Genomic DNA, 27,173 nt, shown 5'->3' with positions numbered 1-27,173 from the left:
CCCCTGACCTCCTGGAGTATTTTGCTGAGATTACACTGGAATCAGAACAAGAAAGTTTGTATTTCTAATTTTAATGGTGTAAAAAGCCAGCTAAACTCTAGTTACTACTGTGAGACAGGCATTATCTAAATGCTTTCACATTTATTCAAATACATTTTTTTAAAGACTAGTTTCGTAAAAAGCACAAACAGCACAGAAGAAACTTATTGCCCTTCGTGCAAAATGACCCAGGTGTAAGACCAAGTGGTTCAGTCTGCCACTAAATGCACACAGACACCCCGGAAGACCTGTCGCCTCAGCCCATGGCCTCTCAGCCCAGAAAAGGCATGAGACGGTGACACCTCACAACCTTAACTCCACTTGCCCAGAATGGGCTCAATCAAGGGCAGTAATTCCAAAAAGAGCTCTGTTCCCCTTCAGCTTAAAAACAAACAAATTGCAACAACTATTCTTTACCACTGCTTTCGATTCTTCCCCCAACATCACAAAAGTGAAAAAGTGTCTTCAGAAGAGGTTCCTTCTGTGCTGACCACTCACAGACTCTCCACGTTTCAGGAATCCAGGCACAAGATGGAACTAAAGGCCCTTCCTTTGCAATTCATCCTGCTACACGTCTGCACCAGAATACCAAAAGTGTAAGTATCTCCCACCTCTGTGCAACCTTCTGCCATTTTTCCTCACTCTTCTGTTGACAAATTATACTCTTCCTCCAACCATCAAGTCCGATTTGATCAACTCCCTGTGAAACTTGTATCCCCTGCAGATGTGAGGACAGTGCTTCCTGCCTCCCGCTGGCGTGTTAATTAAGTGCACACACATTCTGCTCTCCCACTTGCCACCTGCAGGTTTAAGTACCACCTCCGACCACTCTGTTCCTGGTTCCATGCCCTGCACACTGCACATTTTCAAAACTCTGCATTCTTACTCTCACCTGTGTTTTAGATGGTTGAGATGGAGAACACAAGAACCCTGGATAACGAGTCCTTGCTACATGGGAGTTCAGTAGACAGTAAATGTTCAAAAATTTAACATTCTTTTCAATTTACAAACATGAAATTATTTCCTTGTTTTTTAAAGTATTCACTAAACCCTTTTCTACCCTTAATTTTCAAAAATATATCGAGGGGCACATTGATCGCTCAGTTAGTTATGCATCCGACTCTTGAATTTGGCTCAGGTCATGATCTTAGAGTTGGTAACTTCAAGCTGCATGGCATGTCAGCAGAGTCTGCTTGAGATTCTCTCTCTCCCGCTCTCTGCCCGCCCCCCCCCACAAGCACTCATGCTCGCTCGCTCTCTTAAATAAATTTAAAAATAAACCTTATAAAAAACAAATCAAATGTCCAAGCATGATAAGATTATTACCTTATAATTCTGGATAATCTATATGGGAATTTAAACAAACAAAAAGTTTTACCTGGAAATCACATCAAAGCTTTATTAAACCACCTGACCAGTGAATGGTTCAACACCAACAGGGCATACTACCACAAATTATTTTAAGGGAGCATTCCAAACCACTTAACTTAATCCTGCTTACTGAGAACCATTATTTGTTGTTGTTGTTTTTTCAAATTTCTTAAAGTTTACTTATTTTGATAGAGAGACAGCATGGGGGAGGGGCAGAGACAGCATCCCAAGCAGGTTCCGCGATTTCATTGCAGAGCTTGACGCAGGGCTCGAACTCACAAACCATGAGGTCATGACCTAAGCAGAGATCAAGAGTCTGACACTTAACGGACTGAGCCACCCAGGCGCCCCCATTATCTGTGTTCTTATTTGAAATTATGCTTTCAGAAGTGATATTTTATCTTCACAAAGTAGTAAGTCAACTTCAAAAGACATTAAAAACTGTAAAAGATTCAAATCCTCATTATACCATGTTGGCTATGGTATACTTTCATTTAACAAGTATTCATTAAAGACCAACGATGGGCCACACACCACAGTAGGCACAATACTGATTTACAAACAACAGGAGAGAACCATGGATGATGACGAGCACAAGCTCCGCATCTGTCTGCACCGTCAGTGACTACTAACATGTCAGCTTCGAAGACTCTTAAGTAACAGCTCCAACATATAAAGACAGATGCAGAGAAACAAAGTGGGTTTCCATTCCACTAACAGGTGCACCTCTAGCATGTTCCTACAGAAAAACGGTTTATAAGCAAGGTGTCGGTTGCAACTGTCAACTTTGGATTTTATCAAACTTCTTTCATGTGTAAAGGAGGACAATAAAGTAATAAAAGAATAAATGCAAGGCTGGCTTCTAGAAGCCAACTGCGACCAAAACAGAAGCTAAAATTATAGATGAAAGAAGGGCACCTTGGTGGCTCAGTCAGTTAAGTGTCCAACTCCTGGTTTCGGCTCAGGTCATGATCTCAAGGTGTCCTGAGTTCGAGCACCGCATCAGGCTCTGTGCTGATGGCACAGAGCCTGGTTGAGATTCTCTCTCCCCACACTCCTCTCTCTCTCTCTCTGCCCCTCCCCTGCTCACGCTGTCTCTGTCAAAAGTAAACTTGAATAAAAAAAATTATAGACCAAAGTCAGTGAATAACTAAAAATTCTTAAAATGTTTGAGAAAGCTAATTAATAAAACCAAAATAACCCAACAAATTAGCCCGATACCTAGTGGTCCATCTAAAAGTTCTGCAAAGATGTGTAAATTGTATCATGAGGCAAAACCAATTCTCTATTATCATCATTTAATGTATCTCTATTACTATTCAAACAGGTACTTTGTTAGATAACAGTACCTTTTGTTTTTCCATCTTTCATGTGAAAATCACCTTTTCAGTCAAAACCAAACTAAAAAGAAATACTCTGTAAACATAAAAACATTAATTATAAAATTTTAGTTTTAGTTTTTTGGAAATGAGATCAAGCAGAAATGATGAACACAATCATCTCCCCATAGGAAGCCTGACTTCTCATTTAGTTCTCTGCATTTGCCACTTACAACCTAATCCATCCCTCGTGTCTCCCCATGCGCAAAGAGCACCACCACTCATGCATCTCAGTGGAAGCCTGGAGTTACCCTCAGCGTCAGCCCTGCCGCTGTGTCTCATCAGACACCAACACGCCGCTGCCTGCCTCCTCCAGGTCTCCAGGCACTCCCCTTCCGACTCCCTCACTGCCCTACTCTGTCCAAGCCACACACATCCCTCAACTGAATCATTACCACGCTTCCCTCAACCTCTGTTCGTCCCAACGGGAATGAATGTGATCCTTCAAAAACACAAACCTGATCTCATCATTCTTTTCTTAAATCCTTCTGCCCTCGAAATAGAGCAAAATATGCTTAACATGATGAATACAGTTCTGACGGTCTGCGTCCTGCTTACTAATCTAGCCTCACTTCCACACCTTTGTTCCTTTTTTCTCTGCCTCTTGTTTATTAGATTCCATTATTTCAAAGGTACAGAACACGACCCACCTACAAAGTTAACAAATTGTAACATTTAGTCACATTTGCTTCATATGTTTTTAGATTAAGGACTAACTTACTATAGATGGACTTGAAGACCCTCAGTTCCTTTCCCCTCCTTCCACAGGTTGGCAGTCATCCCCAAATGAAGAGTCATCATTCCTATCCACGTTTTCACTTTGTGCTCATGGACATATCATTTTACATTGTTACAAACATGCTAAAATGTCCATGCACAAGAGTTTCTCAAAGGCAGCCCCTGTCAAGCTACACTGGGTGACTCATGAAATCAATGTATTGGGTCATGGTAGTATTTTACTAAAAATGGAATAATGTAATAAAAAAAGTGTGTTTCATTTAGTAGGAGTATTGCTTCTTTAAATAAATTTCAGTTATACATGGAAACATCTGTGTACACAGTGGGTCACAGAAGAATAAAATGTGGAAGCCACTCCTTAAGAGTACATACCTAGAAGTAAAAACTCCAATCAACAGACGAGACACATCTTCAACTCTGACACACTGGTGATTTAGATAATTATCTACCTGGGAATTAAAGTGTGAGGTAGAGCTCTGGATTTAGTTTCTCACATATGGATAACCAATTGTACCAGCAGAATTTACAGACTAATAACTTCCACACAATATTAAATCACCCTGCCCCCTCTCTTCATTTTACATTCCAGTGCCTTTTTTTTTTTTTTTAAGTTTATTTTTCAAAGAGAGAAAACACAAGCAGGCTTGGAGGTGCAGAGAGAGGGAGGGGTGGAATCCGAAGCAGATTCCAGGCTCTGAGCTGTCAGTGCACAGGCCGACATGGGGCTCAAACCCATGAACCATGAGATCATGACTTGAGCCGAAGGCAGATGCTTAACCGACTGAGCCACCCAGGCGCCCCAACATTAGAGTGCTTTTATGTCCTCCGTAATGTCTGACATATTCTCCAAAAAGGCCACGCATAGCTTTTTTTTTTTTAGAGTTATTTCTAGTAATTCACAATTACTATCCTTTCCTAAAAAAAAAAAAAAAAAAAAAGACCTTAACCCGTTCTAACTACTCCATGAATACACCCCTCACTTGTCGGTCATTCAGTCAAGGCTGGCTCAAGTTTCAGCTTGCCGCCATCTTCCATTTTGGAACATTCAGAATTCTAAATCAAACTGCAAACTGCCAGTTAAAATGTATCTTGCCATTATCCCTGCCATATTTCACGAATTTGGTATGTTAAGCTACTATTTAAAGTGAACTGGAGCGCTTGGGTGCCTCAGTTAAGCATCTGGTTCAGGTCATGATTTCAAGGTTCTTGAGACTGAGCCCCAGGTTGGGCTCTGTGCTGGCAGCATGGAGCCTTCTTGGGATTCTCTCTCTCTTTTTCTCTCTCTCTCTCTCTCTCTCTCTCTCTCTCTCTCTGCCCCTCCCCCATGCTCTCCCTCTTTCTCTCTCTCTCAAAATAAATAAACTTATAAACAAAGTGAAATAAATATCCTCCCTGGCCTAAAATTTTTCACGTTTTTCTTTTTTTTTTTTTTAAGTATTTTTGAGACAGAGAACTGCTGAGCTACCCAGGCACCCCTTAAATGTTTACTTGCTAACTCAAAGTTAAATGTTTCATGAGGGAAAAAAAACTAATCTCAAGACACACATCAGCTTAAACGTAAGAAGGGTGTTAAGGTATCAAATCAAGTGATTCCCTTTCCTTTCTGAAGCTTTCACAATCATGTTAATGAGGTTGAATTTACCTAGAACGCTGCCACCATCCAAAAAGTGCCAATGCAATTTGGCTTGCTTTTCTGCCTGCCAACGACAGTGGATAATTAATTTAAGACCAACAGCTAGCCCTTCTCCATTCGCAATGGGGACTCAGTGCCACTGTCACTGGAGCAGGCCACAGAGACATGCCAACCAGCAGTGCGGGTCATCTGCCCCGGAAGCTTTCTGTGTAAGATTCATACTTAGAACACGAGCTGTTCCCATCTATCCCACGTCCTGGGTGAAAGGTGGCAAGGAGGGCCTCCCAGGGTCCGTCAGTCTCTCATAGGTAACGGCCACCATACTGCCCAAAGCCACTCTCTAGAATGACACACAGCCTATATTTTCACTCAGAACATCTCAAACCTTCCAAATTTGGTGAAAATTTACCCAGCCACTTATCACATTTTAATTACAGATACAGACACAGAAATTTAATTTTATTTATAAAGTTCAAAAGGCCCCATATAGAAAACTAGGACTGGAGAAAATAGGGGCACCTGGGTGGCTCGGTCCGTTAAGTGTCTGACTTCGTCAGGTCATGATCTCAGTTCATGGGTTCTAGCCCCACATCAGGCTCTGTGCTGACAGCTCAGAGCCTGGAGCCTGCTACGGATTCTGTGCTCCCTCTCTCTCTGCCCCTCCCCCGCTTTTTGCTCTGTGACTCTCTCAAAAATAAACAAACATTAAAAAAAAACTATAAATGAAAAACACTGGAGAAAATAGAAAATAAATTCAGTAAAAATATTTGCCAAAAATATATTGTACTTATTTCTTACAACTCAACTCCTCCTTCTAAACCATGTAATAGGTTAGTAAGGTTCTACAGTTGTGCTGTCTAGAACTTATGCAAGGTAGCCACTAGCCACATGTGGCTATCGAAATTTTAGTTTTGGGGCGCCTAGTTGGCTCAGTCGGTTAAGCATCCGACTTCGGCCCAGGTCATGGTCTCACGGCTCATGAGTTCAAGCCCTGCGTCAGGCTCTGTGCTACAGTTCAGAGCCTGGAGCCTGCTTCGGATTCTGTCTCCATCTCTCTATGCCCCTCCCCTGCTTGCACAGTCTCTCTCTCTCTCTTTCAAATATAAACACTGAAAGAAATTTTATATAAATAATTTAAAAATTAATTAATTAAGTTTTAGTACGTTCAAATAAATGAACCTAAAGACTCAGCAGTCTTTAGCAGCCGTATTTCAAGTGCCGTCACATGTAGGGCTGCTTTACCACACTGGGCAGTGTTTCCACCACAGACTCCTACCAGGCAGGCAATGTTGCCACAATGTTGCCTACCAGGCAGGCAATGTTGTTCACAATGTTAAAATTTGTGAACTGTGCTAATCAAGTTAACTTTAAAATATAGTTTTACTACCACATACAAATTTCTGTTGAGTCTCAGAATCTAAAGATCTCTAAAATATGTTAATAACTATGTCAAAATATTATATCTGTCTATTTATTTATTTTAGTAATCTTTACATCTAACATAGGACTTGAACTTACCACCCCAAAATCAAGAGTCACGTGCTTTTTTTATTGAGCCAGCTTGGTGACCCTAAACCTACTTTAAAGAAATACAAAATCGTATTTGCCTGAAAGCATTTAATGATTCTATTTATATATTTCCCAGGATACAAAGTAAGAGAAATATTTTTTGCTTGTTTAAAAAAAAAAAGAAAACACATTGTGTATGTGTTCAAGGAAGAAGCAAAATTCATGCTCTAAAAAGAATTCCACGTCACAAGTGGCAAAGACAGATCTCCTCCTCAAGTTTTGGGTTAAATCAAATTTGATTTCCTTCCAAGTTTGGGTTAAATCAAAAGAATATACTGATTGGGATATAAGGATAAGAGAGCAGGGACTGCTTTCACCTGCACCAGGAGCAAATCCCCTATCCTCTCTCACTTCCTCTCCGTTTCTGTAGAGACATCTTGGTGGTGAGAGGGGAGAGCTGGGACTATTAACTGCCTAGAATCAAAGGCACCGTAACAACTCCCAAACTCAATAACTGAAAGCAAATAAAGAAGTCTCACAACTCAGTAATAAAAAAGATAGATGACTCAATTTTAAATTGAGTAAAGGATCTTAACAGACATTTCTCCAAAGACGATAAACAAATGGCCAATAAGCACATGATGGTAAGTAATGATGCTCAACATCATTAGCCATCAGGGACGTAAATATAAAAACCACAGTGAGATGCCATTTCACACCCAATGGGATGGCTATAATAACAATTAAATAAAAGCTAACAACAAGTGTTGGCAAAGATGTGGAAAAATTGGAAATCTCTTTCATTACAGGTAGAATCTAAATAAGTACAGCAGTGGGGCGCCTGGGTGGCTCAGTTGGTCGAGCGTCTGACTTCGGCTCAGGTCGTGATCTCACGGTCTGTGGGTTCGAGCCCCACATCAGGCTCTGTGCTGATAGCTCGGAGCCTGGAGCCTGCTTCAGATTCTGTGTCTCCCTCTCTCTCTGCCCCTCCCCCGTTCATGCTCTGTCTCTCTCTCTCTGTCTCTGTCAAAAATAAATAAACATTAAATAAGTCCAGCAGCTTTGGTAAACAGTCTGGCAGTTACTACAAAAACTTACACATAAGCATTACCATATGACCTAGCAATTTCACTTCTAAGTATACCCAACAGAAGAAAAACAAATACATGTCCACTCAAAAATTTGCAGAGGAATGTTCACAACAGCATTAGTCAAGAATCAAAAAGTAGAAACTCAAATGTCCATCAACCGATGAAGGGATAAGCAAAATGTAGTATATACACGTATACAACGGAGTATTATTTAGCAATAAAAAGGAATGAAGAACAAATATACGTTACAATACGGATGCACCTTGAAGCATTATGGTAAGAATGCTTCAAGAAGCCATTGACTAAAGACCACATATAGTATGGTTCTATTTGTACAAAATGCCCAAAATATGCAAGTTCATTGAGAAAGAAAAGCAGATCGATGATTGACTAGGGCTGGGGGGATGATGGGAAATGGGGCATGACTGCTAAAGGGTACAGGATTCTTTTGGGGGGTGATGAAAATGTTCTAAAACTTATTGTGATGGTTACACAACTCTGTGGATATACCCAAACTACTGGCTTTACTCTTTAAATGGGTGAACTATATGCTGTGTGAATTATAGCCTGATGTTTGTATATGTGTTTTTACGTAAAATTAAATACATAGCTTATAGGGCACTTGGGTGGCTCAGCTGGTTAAGTGTCTGACTCTGGATCTCAGCTCAAGTCTTAATCCCAGGGTCATGAGTTCAAGTCCCATGTTGGGCTCCACGCTGGGCATGAAGTCTGCTGAATGAATTAATGAATGAATGGGGAAATAAATGCATAGCTTCTCACTTCCCTATTAAGCTTGAGTTGAGTAGGCTTTATAAGGGGAGAGATGAGGCTACCAGCCCAATGAAACCAGTCACACAGTGAGCCAGGGAGCCTGACAAAAATCAGAGGACGAATGTGAGCCCAGAATTTGAATGGGCATTATCCTAAGGCTTTACCAGGGGATGAGGTTTATGACTCCCAAAATCCATGTCCCTGAGTTTGAAGACAATCCCCCAGCAATTCTCCCCTATACAGCCCCCATAGGAAAGCACCTGTTACTTTAAAACCTCATCGAGGGAAATTTCAAGGTACAAGGCATCAAGTCTACTAAGACTAAAGCACTGATACACAATCAGTAATCAGAATGTAAGTCTGAGAGTTTCACTGGTTGAATGGACATTAGAAACATACAGTCCTTTGATCTCTTCTATGTTTCCTCCCTTGGGTTCCAAGTTCATACTCTGGCTTCAAAGACAAAAAAGGTTTTCAGAAATACCTCATTACAGATTTGGAAGAATTCAACTCACTCTCAGATTCCTCAATACCCCCCAAAGATCCTAAGGTCCCCTTTCAATGTTTAAAAATTCTCTTTCAACAATGCAACTACTCCTAGCCTTAGAACTTCAGAAGCCACATTATGCCTCAAACCCAGAATTTTTCACAACTCAGAACCTATTACACATCACAGATATTCTCCACTTCCCATCCAGATTCACCTCACTGCAGTCTTGAAATTCTCAAGACATTTATGTTTTTATCTACCAGTCAATTCCTAGGCATCTGCCAGAAAACCAAATAAAACACGTTCTCCAATGTCTCCACTTCCTGTTCTAGGCAGGTCCCAGAATGAACATGAACTCCTGTGGCCAAGCCACCAGTATAAAAAATCTAACAGAAGTATTATATGGAATAACTACTGAGATCAAATGACTGTTAACTATCATCCTAAGCTCTTAACATATGTTTACTCACTCAACCCCCTTACAACACTCTTTGTGGATACGACTATTATTCTCCACTTTACAGAACAAAGAGCAATTTGATCTAAGCCTGGTAACTGGGGGACCCAGAATCATATGAAGGTTAATAATGAAGGAAAAGTCCAACAAGAGCATTTAACAAGCCTTAAACTATAATTAATTCTACCTACCCCACCCTCCTATAGCCACCTCTCCTTTGAATTCATTATCACACCCGTCTTTACCTCATCTGCTGCCAAACACATATGCCACAGACCACAAGAATTCCCTTGAAGGGCTAGATCCTTTATTGGCATTAACTGAACCAGTAATTCTCAACAGTGTTTCTTAAGTACAGAATGTATTATTAAGGAAAACCATTTTAGATTTTAATGTATTTACTTTGCCACAGGTAAATGACTAAAGGCACCAAAAATATAGTAATGCACAACTCTCTTCCAGATTGTGAACTGAGTTGGGGGACAGGAGGTAAAAATTGAGTAGCTATAGCATACTTCATTTTACTTCATTATATAGAAAATGCAATGTCCTGTACTAATACAAAGCAGTTGAAGACAAAGAAGTACATTTTCTTTTCTCTTTCATTTTAAAAAATATTATTTAAAAACGCACAGTAAACATCTCACAACCTACCCTGATCCTCAGAGAAGTGAGGAAAGGGGAAATAATTGATACAGGCAAATCTCCATCCCTACAAGCTATTTTTACTATTTTTCATCTACCATTTTTAAAAAGGAAGTATTTTGTATTTCATCTACTATTTTTAAAAAGGAAGTATTTCATCTACTATTTTTAAAAAGGAAGTATTTTGGGGCACCTGGGTGGCACAGTCGGTTAAGCGTCCGACTTCAGCCAGGTCACGATCTCGCGGTCCGGGAGTTCGAGCCCCGCGTCGGGCTCTGGGCTGATGGCTCAGAGCCTGGAGCCTGTTTCCGATTCTGTGTCTCCCTCTCTCTCTGCCCCTCCCCTGTTCATGCTCTGTCTCTCTCTGTCCCAAAAATAAATAAACGTTGAAAAAAAAAAACATTGTTAAAAAAAAAAAGGAAGTTATTTTGGGGGCACCTGGGCTCAGTCTGGTGAGCGTCCAACTCTGTGGCTCAGGTTATGATCTCCCGGTTTGTGAGTTTGCACTCCGTGTTGGGCTCTGCGCTGTCCGTGCAGAGCCTGCTTGGGATTCTCTCTCTGCCCTTTCCCCACTTGCATGTGTGTACGCACATTCTTTCTCTCTCTCTCAGAATAAACTTCATAAAAATAACAATGAAATTAAAAATTAAGAAAGGATGGGAACGCAAGCTGGTGCAGTCACTCTCGAAAACAGTATGGAGGTTCCTCAAAAAATTAAAAATAGAACTACCCCACGACCCAGCAATTACACTATTAGGTATTTATCCAAGGGATACAGGTGTGCTGTTTCGAAGGGACACATGCACCCCCATGTTTATAGCAGCACTATCAACAAGAGCCAAAGTATGGAAAGAGCCCAAATGTCCCTCGATGGATGAATGGATAAAGAAGATGTGGTGTGTGTATGTATGTGTGTGTATACATACATACACACATATATTATGGAGTATTACTCGGCAATCCAAAAGAATGAAATCTTGCCATTTGCAACTACGTGGATGGAACTGGAGGGTATTATGCTAAATGAAATGAGTCAGAGAAAGACAAAAATCATATGACTTCACTCATATGAGGACTTTAAGAGAACAGATGAACATAAGGGAAGGGAAACAAAAATAATATAAAAACAGGGAGGGGGACAAAACAGAAGAGACTCATAAATACGGAGAACAAACTGAGGGTTACTGGAGGGCTTGTGGGAGGGGGGATGGACTAAATGGGTAAGGGGCATTAAGGAATCTACTCCTGAAATCATTGCTGCACCATATGCTAACTAATGTGGATGTAAATTTAAAAAAATAAAATTTGAGAAAAAATTAAAAAAGGAAGTTTTTAATAACAAAAATGTAAATGATGGCCAAAACCACCATCCTAAGCTGGTAAGGGAGAAGTGATACAAGGAATGGATAAAGCTCACTGTATGTGGAAAATTAACTTGCTAGGAGAACAGTACGGTGCCTGGATTTAGATCTTTTGATTAACACTTAGAAAATTTACATTTGAAGCTGCAAAGCGCGTCAACTCTCTGAAAATATCTCTCTTCAAAAATGTTTAAAACAGAAATTTGTGACACTCCAGTATCTGGGTACTAAAGGGAATAAGAAAGATGCAATACGAGTTCTTTAGAAAGGATAAGCAGCCCATAGAAAAGATACTCAAAGAGGATACCAAAACATCTTTTAATGTGCTTCCTGTCGAGTAAATTAATATATACAGTCATTTATCACTTTTATATAGAAACGTTTTGAGTATTAAGTAGAACTACTGCTAGCAGAACCAACAGTGTCCTTGCTGCCTTTTTACTGTGGACTTGAAGCTGAATGACACTGGCCAACCAACAGTTATTTAAAGATGTGGGTGCCCACGAGAGCAAGAAAACTGCAGCGAAGCAAGAAAACTCAACCAAGCAAGCATGTGAAACCACATTTGATTCTCTCTTCCAGAGACTCTGCCCTCTCATGCTCTCTTGCTCTCAAAACAAACAAAAAACAAAAACAAAAACAAAAAACTAAATAAATGCACATTTAAAGATAGCAGTAATAAAAAGTAAGGTCACCCTAAAATGCTGCTGCTTTAAAGGGCCTTCCTTTCTGCTCTAACCTATAAGAAAATCCAGGCATCTAGTTATCTCACTTTCTTAACATCAAACACACAGCCTTGAGCTTTGCAAAGACAGAGATGATTCTCTCTTCCCCACTTATCCCATACTCTGCCCTGCAGATGGAGAGGGAATGCAGGAATAAAATTCTAGAGTCAAGATCCAGGATCACAGAATAGGAACAGATCTTGGTTAAATGAACGTATGGCACTGAGGCCATGAGGTGACAAACAGAAACAACCACACAGAAACCAAAAGGTTCAGGTTTACTATCAAGAGTCGAAACGGAAGCAGCCAAGCAGAGTCACTGTCACAGGAATCTAGCCCAGGAGCCAAGGCGAAAACAGTTTTTAATTTAAGAACTAAGCAGTACTGATGAACATCGTAAGGACTTAGCGATCCAGGAAGGTTTCAAGGGGATGTGGAAGTGAACTAGGTCCTGACATACAGGTAGAATCCAGGCAGGGGCAGGGAGGGCATTTTCTAACAGGAGACAGCCCCTCTTCCAGAGCACGAGCAGAGTCTGGCTGCAGGACAATGCAGTGCTCAGTCTGAGCAAAGAGTACCTGAGGATGAAAGAGACCAAAACCACAGAACCCTTTAGTGGAAGAGAAAGGTACTCCTTCAACAAAGGATGAAGATACTTAAGATGGGACTTGAAGGATGTGTAAGACGGACAGAGATGGGAACTGGAGAGTGACTAGAGTCAAGCAAACGCGGCACTCCAGCTGAGCATCAGCACCGAGTCCACGGGACAGAACTCAGCGATAAGGTTGGTGGAGACACAGGCGAGAGACCACCACCACTGCCGGGCTCTAAAGTCGGTGGAAAAGCAAGTAAGCAGAAAATGGAGAAGAGGAAAATGACAAAAGCATGTGCGCCTTAGAATGGTTAACGTGACATACTTCAGCGGGATGAATGGAGGGACACAGGATGCTAACAAGATTCACCCAGAGACGGGTCTCCCTTGCCTTAGAAGGTCATATACCAATGAGATACCCTTGATTTACCTTTCACATCTGTTCCAAGTTTTTAAAAACAACCGTACACACAGATAAATGTATACTGACATCAGCACTCACAAGCTGATCAACATAAACTGCTAAAATAACTAGCAATATGTATCGGAAAACTTTAAATGGTCCTATCTTGTGATTTTTCCTTAGGAATTTGTCCACAGAAAACAATCCAGATGCTTTTCGGTTAAAAAACGTAAGGGTACCTGGGTGGCGGAGTTGCTTAACCATCCTACTCTTGATTTCGGCTCAGGTCCTGATCCCACGATTGTGGGATGGGGCCCCACGTCAGGGTTTGTGCTGGCAGCAGAGCCTGCCTCCCCCTCTGCCCAATTACCCCACTCATGCACTTTCCCTCTAAACTAAAAAAATAAAAGAAAAATTCAAAAGAATTTTAAATGTATACAATGACTGTTTATAGTAGCAAACATATTATTGATCCCTATATATCCAATACTCTTGAATTTATTAAAAATAAAATTTATTTTTATTTTTTAAATCTTTTTGTTGTTATTGTTTATTTATTTATTTTGAGGGGGTGTGGGAGAGAAAGAGAGAGAGCATGAGCAGGGAAGGGGCACAGAGAGTAAGACAGAGAGAGAATCCCAAGCAGATTCCGCACCATCAGCAACAGAGTCCAATGAGGGGCTCAAAGTCACAAACCCTTGAGATCATGACCTGAGCCAACATCCAGAGTTGGACACTTTTATGACTGAGCCACCCAAGTGTCCCAAAAACAATATTTATGTTTAAAATGAAGTTTAAAAAGAGTCTGTAGTACATTAAAGCAAAAACAGCAATATAAAAAATTATTTTTAGAAAACTATGCAAGCACTTGTAATCTGTCTCAGGACTAATGAGGTTGCAAAAGAAAAAAAACAAAATATTCATGAGTAAACTGAGAATTCATAAAATTATGATCAAATCAAGTATCTCTCCATACTTTAAATAATAAAAAAAAAAAAGACCTAGATCTGTTTAATGATAAATTAGTCATTTGACAACAGACTGTGGATACAATTCAATAACAGCAGAAATCTCGAAAATATGGAAGATTTCATGGTGACAATAATAGATGTTGATATTAATAAGAGGCCAAGCTCCTGACAAAAGAAACTGGCAGACCGAGTAACAACTGGGGGACGAGACCAACAAAGAGAATGAATTCATTAATAGTCTCTTCAAAACAATGTGAGCATAAAAGTATTAGGAGAGAGACCACCAGAAAAAGATCAAGTTCTCAACTACTCCCACCAAACAAGGTCCCTTCAATAATTCCTGCAAAGTTCAATTATGAAGTGAAAAATAAAGTGAGGGGTGGGGGTGGGGGGATATTATACCAGAAACAACACCTAAGTCATCCTTTGTTCATTCAGTGAACTAGCTTACAGATGAAACAAAGCGAAATTTTTATTATGTGTAAGATAAAATTGATTTAATTTTAAGAATCTGTAATTATGATTATATCAAACTAAGGCCCAGTTAAACCTCCTTCACAATTTACATGAAATTTAGGTCCCTATTAAAATTAGGTGCACATTAAGCAGACTTCTCCTATTCCAGTTTTAATCAAATAAGTGAGATTATATTTTAGTAAACTCAGTTATGTAAAAAGAAAAAACAGAAAAAGACCATAGATGTGTTGCCACTGGAATGTGAGATTATGGGTGATTTTTTTTTTAAGGGATAGAATTAAACAAATACCATTTGAAGCAATACAAACTGTTAGTCAGTAAATAAGATTTTGAAATATATGCTAATATTTCACGTATGGCTTTTTGATCTATCCAGAGATAACTGGGGATAAATTAGATAGAATTCCTCTAACTCACTTAAGAAAAGATACCTTGGGTCCCTATGACACACTGAAGACAAAACTGAATAATAAGCATTACTGATGCTTAACTATGTGCTACTTCATTTAATCCTCAGTATAACTCAACAAACTAATTATTATCTTCAATTTCTGGAGACTGACAAACTAAGTAACTTGTGCCAGGTAATAAGCCTAAACAGTAGCTGAGCCATCGTTCAAACCAAGCATGTCTACAAAACCCATGCTCATTACACTTAGTTATGAATTACCCCAAAAAGAAAGCCTTCAAATTAATAGAAAAAATGAAGAAGCAACCAGAGAGCATTAGGGCAATGAAGACAGGTGCACGGACACACGGTATGCACCAGCTGCCACAGGAGGCAGAGAAAAGGTACGTACTCTTAGCCTCGACGGTGGGAAAGAAAAAATGTACAGTAAACATGGGGAGAAAATGGGAACAGACTTTCAAAGAGTGCAAGAAGCCCATGAAGAGAAAGGGATGGTAGAGAGGGCATTGGAGGGTTTTTTTGAAATTATAAATATTATTTGGCAATTACTCCCCCAAAATTTTTGGTAAATTTGTAGGTATAGAGGTGAAGCAAATGTGCACTTATAACATTTAATTTTTAATTTAAGCACATATAGTTAAATGTACATGTTACAGAATATTGTTTAGAACATTTTTCTGACTTTCATGAAGCAAGTTTATTCAGATGTTTCATATGCATTTTTGTCATCACTATTTTCAGCAGTAAAGCCAATTCTTTTTTTTTTATTCCAGTTCATTTATTTATTTTGAAAGAGAGAGACAGAGTGGGGAGGGGAAGAGAGAGGGAGAGAGAACCCCAAGCAGGCTCCACACTAATTGGAGCTCATCGCGAGGCTCGAACCCACCAACCATGAGATCATGATCTAAGCCGAAACCAAGAGTTGAACGCTTCTCCAACTGAGCCACCCAGGTGCCCTTAAAGCCAATTCTTTAGTCTAAAGCTGGTTTTCAAATGATAGCATCTTTATTTCCAAGCCTTGTGAGATAGATTTTGGTTCTTTTTTTATTTTAATGGATATGATACTGCCTCTAGAACTGTTATCCCAAGTCAGAAATAACCATTCATTTTTCCATTTTACACACACACACACACACACACACACACACACACACAATCTCCACATCACAATCACTTATTGTTTTGCTTTTTGTGTCATCTTTAAAAGGCGTCAGAAAGACAGTCAACACTTGCAACTGTGAGGAATTTTACAAAATCAGTGTTAAAAAAGCCTTTGCCTTTTTTACTACTTCCACTAGCGAATCTAAAAATATCTGAAACTAAGCATTGATTGAAATCATTTTGATTTATAGTATGTCATCACAAAGAATTCTTTGCTATTCAAAATTAACTCCTTGAGACAGCCTGTCCTAACATGAGAGCTGTCTGCAGTGCTCTTCTCTGGGGGATAATTTCTTGGGAAGGGGAGTACTCACCTTACCTCCAAGCAGTCCCAGTACTTCTACATTAAATTAAACGCACATAAAAAGAAGGGGGAGGGGGGGAGAAACTTATTAAAGTAGGTTTGACCTAGATCGAAGTTCTGACACTTTCACATATACCAGAATCCCCCAAAGAACTTGTTAAAAAGCTCTTGGATCTACCCCCAAGTTTCTTACTCCACAGGAATGGGAAAGGGTCCGAGAAGTCCCAGTTCTAAAAAGTTCCCAGGTGCTGCTGATGCTGTAGGGCACCACACTCGAATCCAGATTACACTGGCCCTTTTCCATGACATTAAGGGTTTGGACTGTGTCTTTAGGTTATGGAGAATCATTGAGAAATTTCAAGCAGGGAAATGACATTGTAAGACTTGTGGTTTTTAAAATATCACTCTGACAGCAATATGAAGAATGGAGCTGTCTCATATAATACATTTCACTTATTTTAACATGTACATTTTTCACACTTATAATTTCCGATAGCAGGATGCATTTTGCAATCAACGCGGTGATTTTTCTTTCTTAGTGGCATGTAAAATAATGATGTGAATTATAATTTACAGGTGGCTGGTTCACTGCAAAATAATATCTCTTCAGATACAGTGATGCTGTAAGAGGGAAAAACAGGTTTTGTTCCCATTTTAGAGATCAGGAAACAGACTTTAGGGCAATCTAAGAGACACATTTCAGATCACAGAGCTAGTAAACGATAGGGCCAAGATTAGAAAACCCCAAAATCTTGACAACATCTTGCCTCTAATATAGTACTGGGGACAACAGTGACCTATACTTGCCAGAGAGGTGGAAAAGCGATGAAGTCAAGCCAACACAGCACAACATATCCACAAGGGGCACCAAGTGGGAAATACCAAATTAAAGCAATTAGGACGAACTGCCTCAAGATTTTTATTAAGAAACTATTTTTAAAAAATGAAAACAGCCAAATCAACCACCCCCACGAATGTAGAGATCGAATCAGAACACCAGTTTGGGAACCGCTCCCCAAAGGGCTGTGTGATGCAGCACATGACATCATGTCCTGAGGAGACAGACAATGGTCTGAGGATTCACTTTAAATTACAGCAGGTGAGACCATCAAATCAGGTGTGTGCTAAGACAGGCCTGAGGGCTAGAAGCCCGCCAGGACACCGTCCACCATCAGCTTCCTGAGGCTATCAGACAGAAACCCTAGACATTTCACAGCAACACACAGAACCAACTCTCAAACACAAAACAAAACAAAACAAAACAAAACAAAACAAAACAAAACAAAACAAAACCGAACACCACAAGTTGTATGCTTTTGATCAAACTTGGTTTGAAAAGGTGACTTTCTGAAATACCGTTCTGTCGGCTGCCAAAATGATTAATTCTAAAACTTAAAGGAAAAAATAAGACTAGAAAAGCTAACAAATACTATTTGTCATAACATTCTGCATACTCCCAACTCCCTACCGCAAGTCTACTAATAGAAGATCCACTAAACTATGCAAACTACTCAGCACATTCTCAAAACACACTTACACCTTTACCTGGATCAATTAAATGTTGTAACTCCTAGGAGAAGAATGTGCAAATATTCGGGTTCATCAAACAAATCTTCCTTACTAAGACAACTACAAGTTCAGAGGGGCAAATCGTCTAAGTGGGTAATTCCTCTGGGGCCCAAATATTTTTCACCCCTGGAAGGAACTCTAAACACTACTTAAATCTCACATTCAATTTCTGATTAGAAAAATGTAAATCAGGCTTAACTCTGAGGCCACAAAGTTTTTGCTCTAATTACCATGTATGTTTAAATACTGTGACTCAGGGGGCACCTGGGTGGCTCAGTCGGTTAAGTGTCCGACTTCGGCTCAGGTCATGATCTCGCGGTCCGTGAGTTCGAGCCCCGCGTCGGGCTCTGTGCTGACAGCTCAGAGCCTGATGCCCATTTCAGATTCTGTGTCTCCCTCTCTCTCTGCCCCTCCCCTGTTCATGCTCTGTCTCTCTCTGTATCAAAAATAAATAAACGTTTAAAAAAAATTAAAAAATTAATAAATAAATAAATACCGTGACTCAGTTAAGTCAAGTTCTTTCTCACACATGTGGCTCCTGCCACCAGACATGAAGCACGTGGCTGCTCTACTGAGGCCATAAACCAAACCTTAAGAACCTAAGAAAGCATATCCAGAGCAATTAACACAACAGAACTCTTATTTTTTCCTGCTTGGTTTTAAGTTCATTTTACACACACACACACACACACACACACACACACACACACACACACGTCTTGGACTGATTTCGGGGAAAGCATTTAAATGTTTATAAACAGCCAATAACACCAGCAGTATACTCTGACAATTAAGGCACTAAAAAAGCTACAGTATTATTACGATTGAAACAACTCATGAGCAAAATAACCCAGAACTAAAGGCAAAGCATAGATCTAAATCAACCCCTCTGTCAAAATAACTATTCCATACTCCCCCAACCAGGCAAATGACAAGAGGTTCTAAGTAAGGTCTGAGTCATGCGGAGAAAACAACAGCCAAGGAACATGAGTCGGGACTTTCAACAAGTGGTAATTAATGATCATTTTCAAACCAAAGCAGATTTCTTTTATAGAGGCTGCATGCCTCCTTCAAATTCCTAATAGATGGGATATCAAGAAAACGAAACCATTATTACTACTATTATTCTTAGTCTCATCTCTTGGGTGTGAATAGATGATAAGAAAAGCTCATGCAGGAGTCACCATGAAACTCTGCCTCCCACTCCTGGAGTAGAAGATGAGATGTGTCCCTGCTCCTTGAAGGCCAAAGCACAGGCCCGTGGCCCAGGAAGCAAAATGACAGCACAAGGCGTCCAGCTACAGTGGTGGCCAGCAGCCATCATGACCCAAGACTGCCCCAGCGCCGTGGCAGTGGCTGCTGTCTCTCCACCAGTCCCTCAGCTTTTCTGTTGTTCCATCACCTAACACCTGACCCTTCAACAACACAGGTTTGAACTGTGCAAGTCCACTTATATAGGGATTTTTTTTTCAATAAACACATTGGAAAGTTTTTTGGAGATTTTTGACAATTTGAATAAACTCACAAACTACATGGCCTAGAAATGTAAAAAAAAATTTTTAAGAAAAAATTAGGTATGTCATGAATGCATAAAATATATGTAGGTACTACACTATTTTATCACTTACTACCATAAAATATACACCAATCTATTATAAAAAGTTAAAATTTATCAAAACTTATACACTTACAAACTGTACATGGTGCCATGTGTAGTCAAGAGAAAGATTCATTAAACCATAACTGCATAAAATTAACTGTAATACACACTGCACTCCTGTAAACATTTCATAGCCACCTCCTGTTGCTACTGTGGAGAGCTCAAGTGGTGAGAGTGCGCACTTCAAGTGCAAGGTGACCCTAATCACGAACGCTCAGTTTGCGTCTCCAGTAAACTCTGTATCTCAGTAAAGGCGACCTCTCACAACTCTTGTGTATTTCTCATTGGGTTTCGTGCAATACTGGTAACCCTGAATCACACCAGGGACCCATAAGAAGTGCCACTAGTGAGGCTGGAAGTGCTCCCAAGAAGCGTGACCTTACAAGAAAAAGTTAAATGGCGTGGCATGTACATGGATTGAGGTCTGCAGCTGCAGTTGTCCGCCATTTCAAGATAAATGGATCCAGCACAAGGACCACTGTAGAAATAAGAAAAGGAAGTTAATGAATCTGTCACTGCTGCTATGCCAGCAGGCACAAAAACCTTGGACTTTTTGCAAAATACATTTTTACCCCGTATTGAAAATGCAGCTTTAATGTGGGTGCGGATTGCTAAAAGAAAGGCGTATCTCTAAAGACTGGTACGATTCGAGAAACAGCGAAGTCATTATATGACAACTTCAAGTAAAAGGAAAGTGAACGATCTAAAGCTGGAAAATGTAATGCCAGCAAAGGATGGTTCGGTAATTTTAGAAAGAGATTTCGCTTAAAAAAAAAAGTTAAGATAACAGGAGAAGCCGCTTCTGCCAACCAGGAGATAGCAGATGACTTCCCAGACGCCATTAAGAACATTACTGAAGAGAAAGGATATTTGCTTGAACAGGTTTTTAATGCAGACGAAAGTGCCCTGTTCGGGGAAAAAAGTGCCACAAAGGACATTGATAAAAACGGAAGAGAAGCAAGCACCAGGACCTAGGGCAGGAAGGAATAGTCTATCTCTACTGTTTCGTGCAAATGCAGTCCGGTTTATGATGAGGACTGCCCTTGTCTGTAAAGCTGCTAACCTCCTAGCCTGGAAGGGCAAAGATAAACATCAGCTGCCAGTGCCTGGTTGCACAGCAAGTAGGCCTGGACAGTGAGAACCCTTTTTCTGGATGGGTTCCCTGAAGCTTTGTCCCTGATCAGCAAGTGCCTTGGGGGCTGCCTTTTCAAGTTCTTTTAAGGGGTGCCAGTGTGGCTCAGTCGGTTGAGCATCCAACTTCAGTTCAGGTCGTGATCTCACAGTTCGAAGGTTCGAGACCTGCACTGGGCTCTATGAGCCTGGAGTCTGCTTTGGATTCTGTATCTCCATCTCTCTCTCTGTCTCCACCACCCACCCCCCCTGCCCCCACTTCTCTCTCTCAAAAAAATAATAAACATTAAAAAGAATTTTTTAAATAAAGTTCTTTTAATACTGGACAATGCCCTTGGCCAACCAGAATCCCATGAGTTCAACACCAAAGGTATCAAAATAGTCTACTTACTCCCAAACACAATGACTCTGACTCAGCCTCTAGATCAGGGGGTCATAAGGAACTTTAAGGCTCGTTACACACAGTGATGTCTGGAAAGCATTGTGAACACTACGGAAGAGAACCCTGATAGTACATCATGAGAGTATGGAAGGCTTACACCATTGAAGATGCCACTGTTCTAGAAAAAGCCATGAAAGCCATCAAGACTGAAAGAATATTCCTCCTGGAGAAAACTGTGTCCAGATGTTATGCATGACTTCACAGGATTTACGAAAGAGCCAATCAACGAAATCATGAAAGAGACTGTTGATGTGGCAGAAATGGTGGGTGGGTGAAGGGTTTCAAGGCATGGATCTTAGAAACATTTTTAGAGAAGTGAAAAAGCAAAAAAAAAAAAAAGTCAGAAATTATGAGGTATCCCCATAAGGTTACATGTACCAGAGTGCCTGCCCCGCCCCCAGCCTCCCCTTCTGCCTCTGCCACTCCTAAGACAGTAAGACCAACCCCTCCTCTTCTGTTTCTTCCCCCTCAGACTACACAACCCAAAGATGACAAGACTTTGTGATGATCGATGTCCACTCAGTGAAGAGTAAACACTCATCATGCCACACAGTTAATAAACTTAACTGTTGTGAGGGGCACCTGGGTGGCTCAGTTGGTTAAGCAACCGACTTTGGCTCAGGTCATGATCTAGTGGTTTGTGAGTTTGACCCCCACGTTAGGCTCTGTGCTGACAGCTCGGAGCCCGGAGGCCGCTTCAGATTGATTGATTGATTCACTCATTCATTCATTCATTCATTCATTCATATTCTATCTCTCTCTCTCTGCCCCTCCCCCACTCACACTCTGTGTCTATCAAAAATAAACATTAAAAAATTCTTTTAAATAAATAAACTTAACTGTTGTGTATGTGTGTGTCTTTGTGTGAGTATCTAATAACTGCATGACAAGCAATGTATGGGACATTTCTGTGTCATCACCATCATCGCCTACATATTCACCACAAGGAACACTGTGTCTAAGACTTGCATGGAAATGGACAGCCCATCCTTATGTAGGCATAAGGCGAATGAGAGTTAATATAAAATACTGTTAATTTTCTGTTTTATAACTGTGCTTTCAAAGAATTACATTACTATACACTATGCCTCCCTCTCTCATAACTGGAGGAACTGCCTATCACCCTATCATCACAGATAAGTAATTTTTTAATGCAACAATGTTTCCAATACTTTATTATGAATAGGACTGTAATACTGTAAAGCACAAAAGTTTTATAACGATTCATTCACTGGTATAGGAGCTAGGCTCCCGTGAAGCAATCACATCGATTATAGTAGGCTACCATAAAACAACCATATTGTTGCTACTTCATTATCACTGCATGACTCATACCCTATAAATAAACATGCATTTCTTTTTCACATTTTCTTTTGGTTACTCTTTCGTTTTTTGTTTGCTTTCATTCAAAAAAATTTTTTAACATTTATTTATTTTTGACGGGTGGAGAGAACAAGTCGGGGAGAAGCAGAGAGAGAGGGAAATATAGAACCCAAAGCTCCAGGCTCCAGGGCTCCAGACTGTCAGCACAGAGCCTGAAGCAGGGCTCAAACTCATGACCCATGAGATCATGACCTGAGCCGAAGTCGGACACTTAACCGACTGAGCCACCCAGGCACCCCAAGTTTGTTTTCATTTCTGATGTCTAGTGTTAGAAATATGTGTAACAGCTATAGTGTTTTGTTATCAGGTAAGACATTAATGCAGGTACTGATAGACAATTCATCTTGTAAACAGACGACATAAACTGATGGTACTGACAAATACAGTACAATACTACAAATGTATTTTCTCTGCCTTATGATTTTTATAACATTTTCCTTTGTCTAGCTTACTTCATTGTAACAATATAGTCTATAATACATGTAACATACAAAATACGTGCTGATCAATATCAGTAAGGGTTCCAGTCAACAGTAGGCTATTAGTAGTTATGTTTTCAGGAGTCAAAAGTTACATACAGGATTGTTTTAGTAACCTCCTCATTGTTTGAGAGTCAACTATACTTCAGTCATTCCAATAAACTGTATTACTAGTTAAAATACACAAAATCAGCTTGTACTGCTTGGAATGCAAAAGCCTGATTGACAGGCTTCACCATTACACAGTCTCCATTTTATATTTGTTAAACATAAACAATTTCTGAAATATAGTTCTTTTGGTTTTAATAACAAAATTATTTTGTTTACTAGAAAGTTGGAAACTAGAGCAAGCTCACTGAAAAATGTAACATCTTTTATAATCCCACTAACTAGACAGACACAACCACAATCATTTTGAAACACACCTTTCCAAGTTTTCTGCCCAAATGGACATTTTGACCCCTGAGAAGAAAGTGTGGACACATTAACCACACTAGAGACCTATGGAGACATGAAGCAAGGATGACCACATAATTCATCATTCCATAAGGGCTTCTTTCTTTCCTTCCCTTATTAATAATCCAAGAAAACATCCTTAAATTGGGGCTATCCTTGGCAAACCCAGCTGTAGGGTTGCCCTACATACCTGAATAGCTCAGCCTACTGATTAGAAACCTCCACTTTAGAAATAGTACCATTCATCAGAAGAGGCTACGAATTACAAATTATCCTTCCCTAGCACAATTTATTTTTACCAACTGGCAAACAGGGGAACAAGAAGATAAATCTAAGTCCTAACAAATCCAAAATTTTAATGAAAGACGTTTTTTAAAAACTGCAATAGAATTAGCATCAGAAGATGCAAGATATAGATACCACCCCTTCCTTCTTAGGTCAGAAAAAATGTTGACCCAATTTGTCCTTGCACAGGAAGTCATTCAATAAAAAACAGAGAGAACAAAGGACTTTTTCCTGAATTATCAAGGCATCAATGAAACAGTACGCCCAGTTCTCCACACCCAAAATAGTGTATCATTTGGGGTTTTCTTCCCCTCTTTAAGTAGGTCAGAGCCCTTAAGAAGGCTGGAGGGGAAAATCGAAAGACATGGTTTCAAATATACTCCTAGAAGCTGACATGATGAGGTGGGATGAGAGCAAAATAAATAAATAAATATAACTTAATTAACAGACTCTAATTCGACAGACCCAGATATAGGAACAGTGCTCTACAATACAAAGCAACAACAGAAAAACCACCTAGGGGGAAATCAGAGCATAGATTCAAAAAGAGCGATACGTAATTGATAACAGTAAGAAAGCCAGAATCCCTTGAGCTTATTTCTTTCCTCCTCTTTTTAAACAAGATCTTGCTTTGTAGCAGCTTTCGCTTTTGGTTTTCTGCCTTGTCAGCAACCGTTCCTTACCTACAGTCTATTTCCTTTCCTCCCTCCGAGTACTCTTTTCTGAAGATGAATTCTGCTCACATTCCCCACCTCTACTGATGATATTTTACCTACAGGAGAGGGAAGTCAGTTTCCAAATCACATACGCTGGGCTCAGCCTAAAAGGTCATAGGTAATTTTTTTTATAAACGTACTTTTATCCTTTCATGGAGTGATAGTGAAATAATTTTATCTGGAAGCAGGGGAGAACAAACACATTTTAAAACATTTCTTTAAACAGAGTCCCAAGAATACAGAAAGGGTATAAAAAATCACATGAGGCATTACATATTATGTCTGGTTTGTAAAGTTCTCTACATATAAATCCCAGACAGAAATTACAAACAGGCCAGGATGAAGGGAGAGGGAGAGAGGGAGGGGAAAAAGGAACAAAAACCTTCTTAACGTTAACAGCCTCAACACAGATTGTAGTTTCAGAAAAGCACAGGGTGAACTAACAGCTGACCTTTGAACCTCATTTGTCTCTAAAAATGGCAAGATCGCTGAAGAAAGAGGAAGCATACTGCCTTGAAACATTTTGTAAAGTGTTTTTTCTCATATGTTGTATTTTCAACATGCTCTTGATTTATTGGAGGGCTTTATTTGCCACAAATGAAAATATTTACCGGATATTCACCCAGATGTTTGTTTATCAATATTTTTACCAGATATATATATATATATGTGTGTGTGTGTGTATATATATATATATATATATATATATATATATTTAATGAATATTTGCCAGTTTAAGATGCTTAATTTAAGTAATCTTTGGCAGCACAATTCCAGTGCACAATCTGCAATGCTTTATTATTTTGTTTAATAGTTTGGCAGGTAATCTTTTGCCTTTTTTTTTTTTTTTTTAAAGAGAGAGTGAGAGAGCATCTTAAGCCGACTCCACGCTGGCACAGAGCCTGGAACAGGGCTTGATTCCACGACCTGAGCTGAAACCAAGAGTGAGACATGTAACCAGCTGAGTCACCCAGGAACCCCTGCAATGCTTTATTTTTATTATTGTTTTGTTTGTTTGCCTTTTAAAGAATGATCAAGAACCATTTTGCCAAACTGATGGAAAGAATATAGAGGCAAAAAGATAAAAGGACTCCAAGTGAAAACACTGAAATGGTGTCAGAATACAAAATAACTTTTTAAAAAGAGACTATATGGTAGGGAAAGAATGTAAACTTCTTTTTGAAATTCTGCTTCTAAAGAACTCTAACTCTAGGGGCACCTGGATGGCTCAGTAGTTTAAGTGTCCAACTCCTTGATTTCGGCTCAGGGCATGATCTCACAGTTTGTGAGTTCAAGCCCCACGTCAGGCTCTGCGCTGACAATGCGGAACCTGCTTGGATTCTCTCTCCCTCTCTCTCTGCCCCTCCTCCACTTGCACATCCTCTCTCTCAAAATAAATAAACTTTTTTTTTTTAACGTTTATTTATTTTTGAGACAGAGGGAGACGGAGCATGAACAGGAGAGGGTCAGACAGAGGGAGACACAGAATCCGAAACAGGCTCCAGGCTCTGAGCTGTCAGCACAGAGCCCGATGCGGGGCTCGAACTCACAGACCGCGAAATCATGACCTGAGCCGAAGTCGGCTGCTTAACCGACTGAGCCACCCAGGCGCCCCAAAATAAATAAACTTTTAAAAACTCTAATTCTGACACCAAAATTAGATGGTAACAACCTAAGGTACAGAACAGGACCATCAAGCTAAATTTAGACATTCCCTCTCTGTGGCATCTAAGCCATTTATTGAATGGTTAAATTCATAATTTCCCAACTGGTATGCATTATTATATTTGCTTTATACACATACAGAAACTGAGGCCCAGAGAAGGTTACCTACTTGCCCAAGGTAAACAAAGCAATCTGGTGTCTGAGCGCATTAGAAAATCTGGCCTGATTCCAGAGCATGTGATCAGAAAACAATACCACCCACTACCTCTTAAACATCCGTTTTATAAACATTATCTCTTTAAATCCTCACAATTCCATGTGAGGTGGGCATTATCATCTTTATTTTGAAGATCAAGAAAACCTAAGACTTAAGTTAGGTAGCTTGCCAAGATTTAGTTTCTGGTCCGTGGCTCCAAAGCCCATACTCTCTCTTCCAATATATCATGCTGCTTTCGGTACTAATATTCTATAAATCTATCACCACAAAGTGTTCCCTTCCCTTACAGGAAACGATTCCATGCAGGATGGAGATGAAGTAGGACTTGATCTTTTGTTCCCACAGCCTCTCCTGTTCCCCCCTTCTCACACCCCTATTGCCTCTCCCAGTGAAGTACTGAGACAATTCTCAAGGACTTACATTACAATCAGTAACTCCCTCTACGACCACCCACCACCCTTCTCAAACAGACAACTGGAAAAGCTTAAAGCTATTAGAAGGAAATCTTCCCCGGAGAAAAGGTCACCAGGGCAGGGCCACTGTCAAGAGTCTGCCATTCTCTGCATGATAACCTTACTCCAAGTCCAAAGACCAAATCATAAACGGATATGTATTTTTCAATAAAAAAATCAAATATTTCCCCC

General features: G+C 40.0%; 1 protein-coding gene and 1 non-coding gene across 12 annotated transcripts in view; one reads left to right on the top strand and one right to left on the bottom strand.

Annotated features, from left to right (window-relative positions):
- The window catches only part of SRPK2 (SRSF protein kinase 2), a 256,671-nt gene that overhangs the window by 108,757 nt on the left and 120,741 nt on the right, over positions 1–27,173 (bottom strand). The gene's annotated exons all lie outside the window — the stretch shown is intronic.
- TRNAR-UCG lies at positions 7,509–7,593 on the top strand. Its single transcript has one exon. It is a non-coding gene; the product is annotated as a tRNA-Arg (tRNA).

The sequence above is a fragment of the Prionailurus bengalensis genome, chromosome A2 (genome assembly GCF_016509475.1).
Source record: "Prionailurus bengalensis isolate Pbe53 chromosome A2, Fcat_Pben_1.1_paternal_pri, whole genome shotgun sequence".
NCBI classification, from domain to species: Eukaryota; Metazoa; Chordata; class Mammalia; order Carnivora; family Felidae; genus Prionailurus; species Prionailurus bengalensis.
Note: the sequence above shows the minus strand (reverse complement) of the source record. Positions and strands in the feature narration are given on the sequence as shown.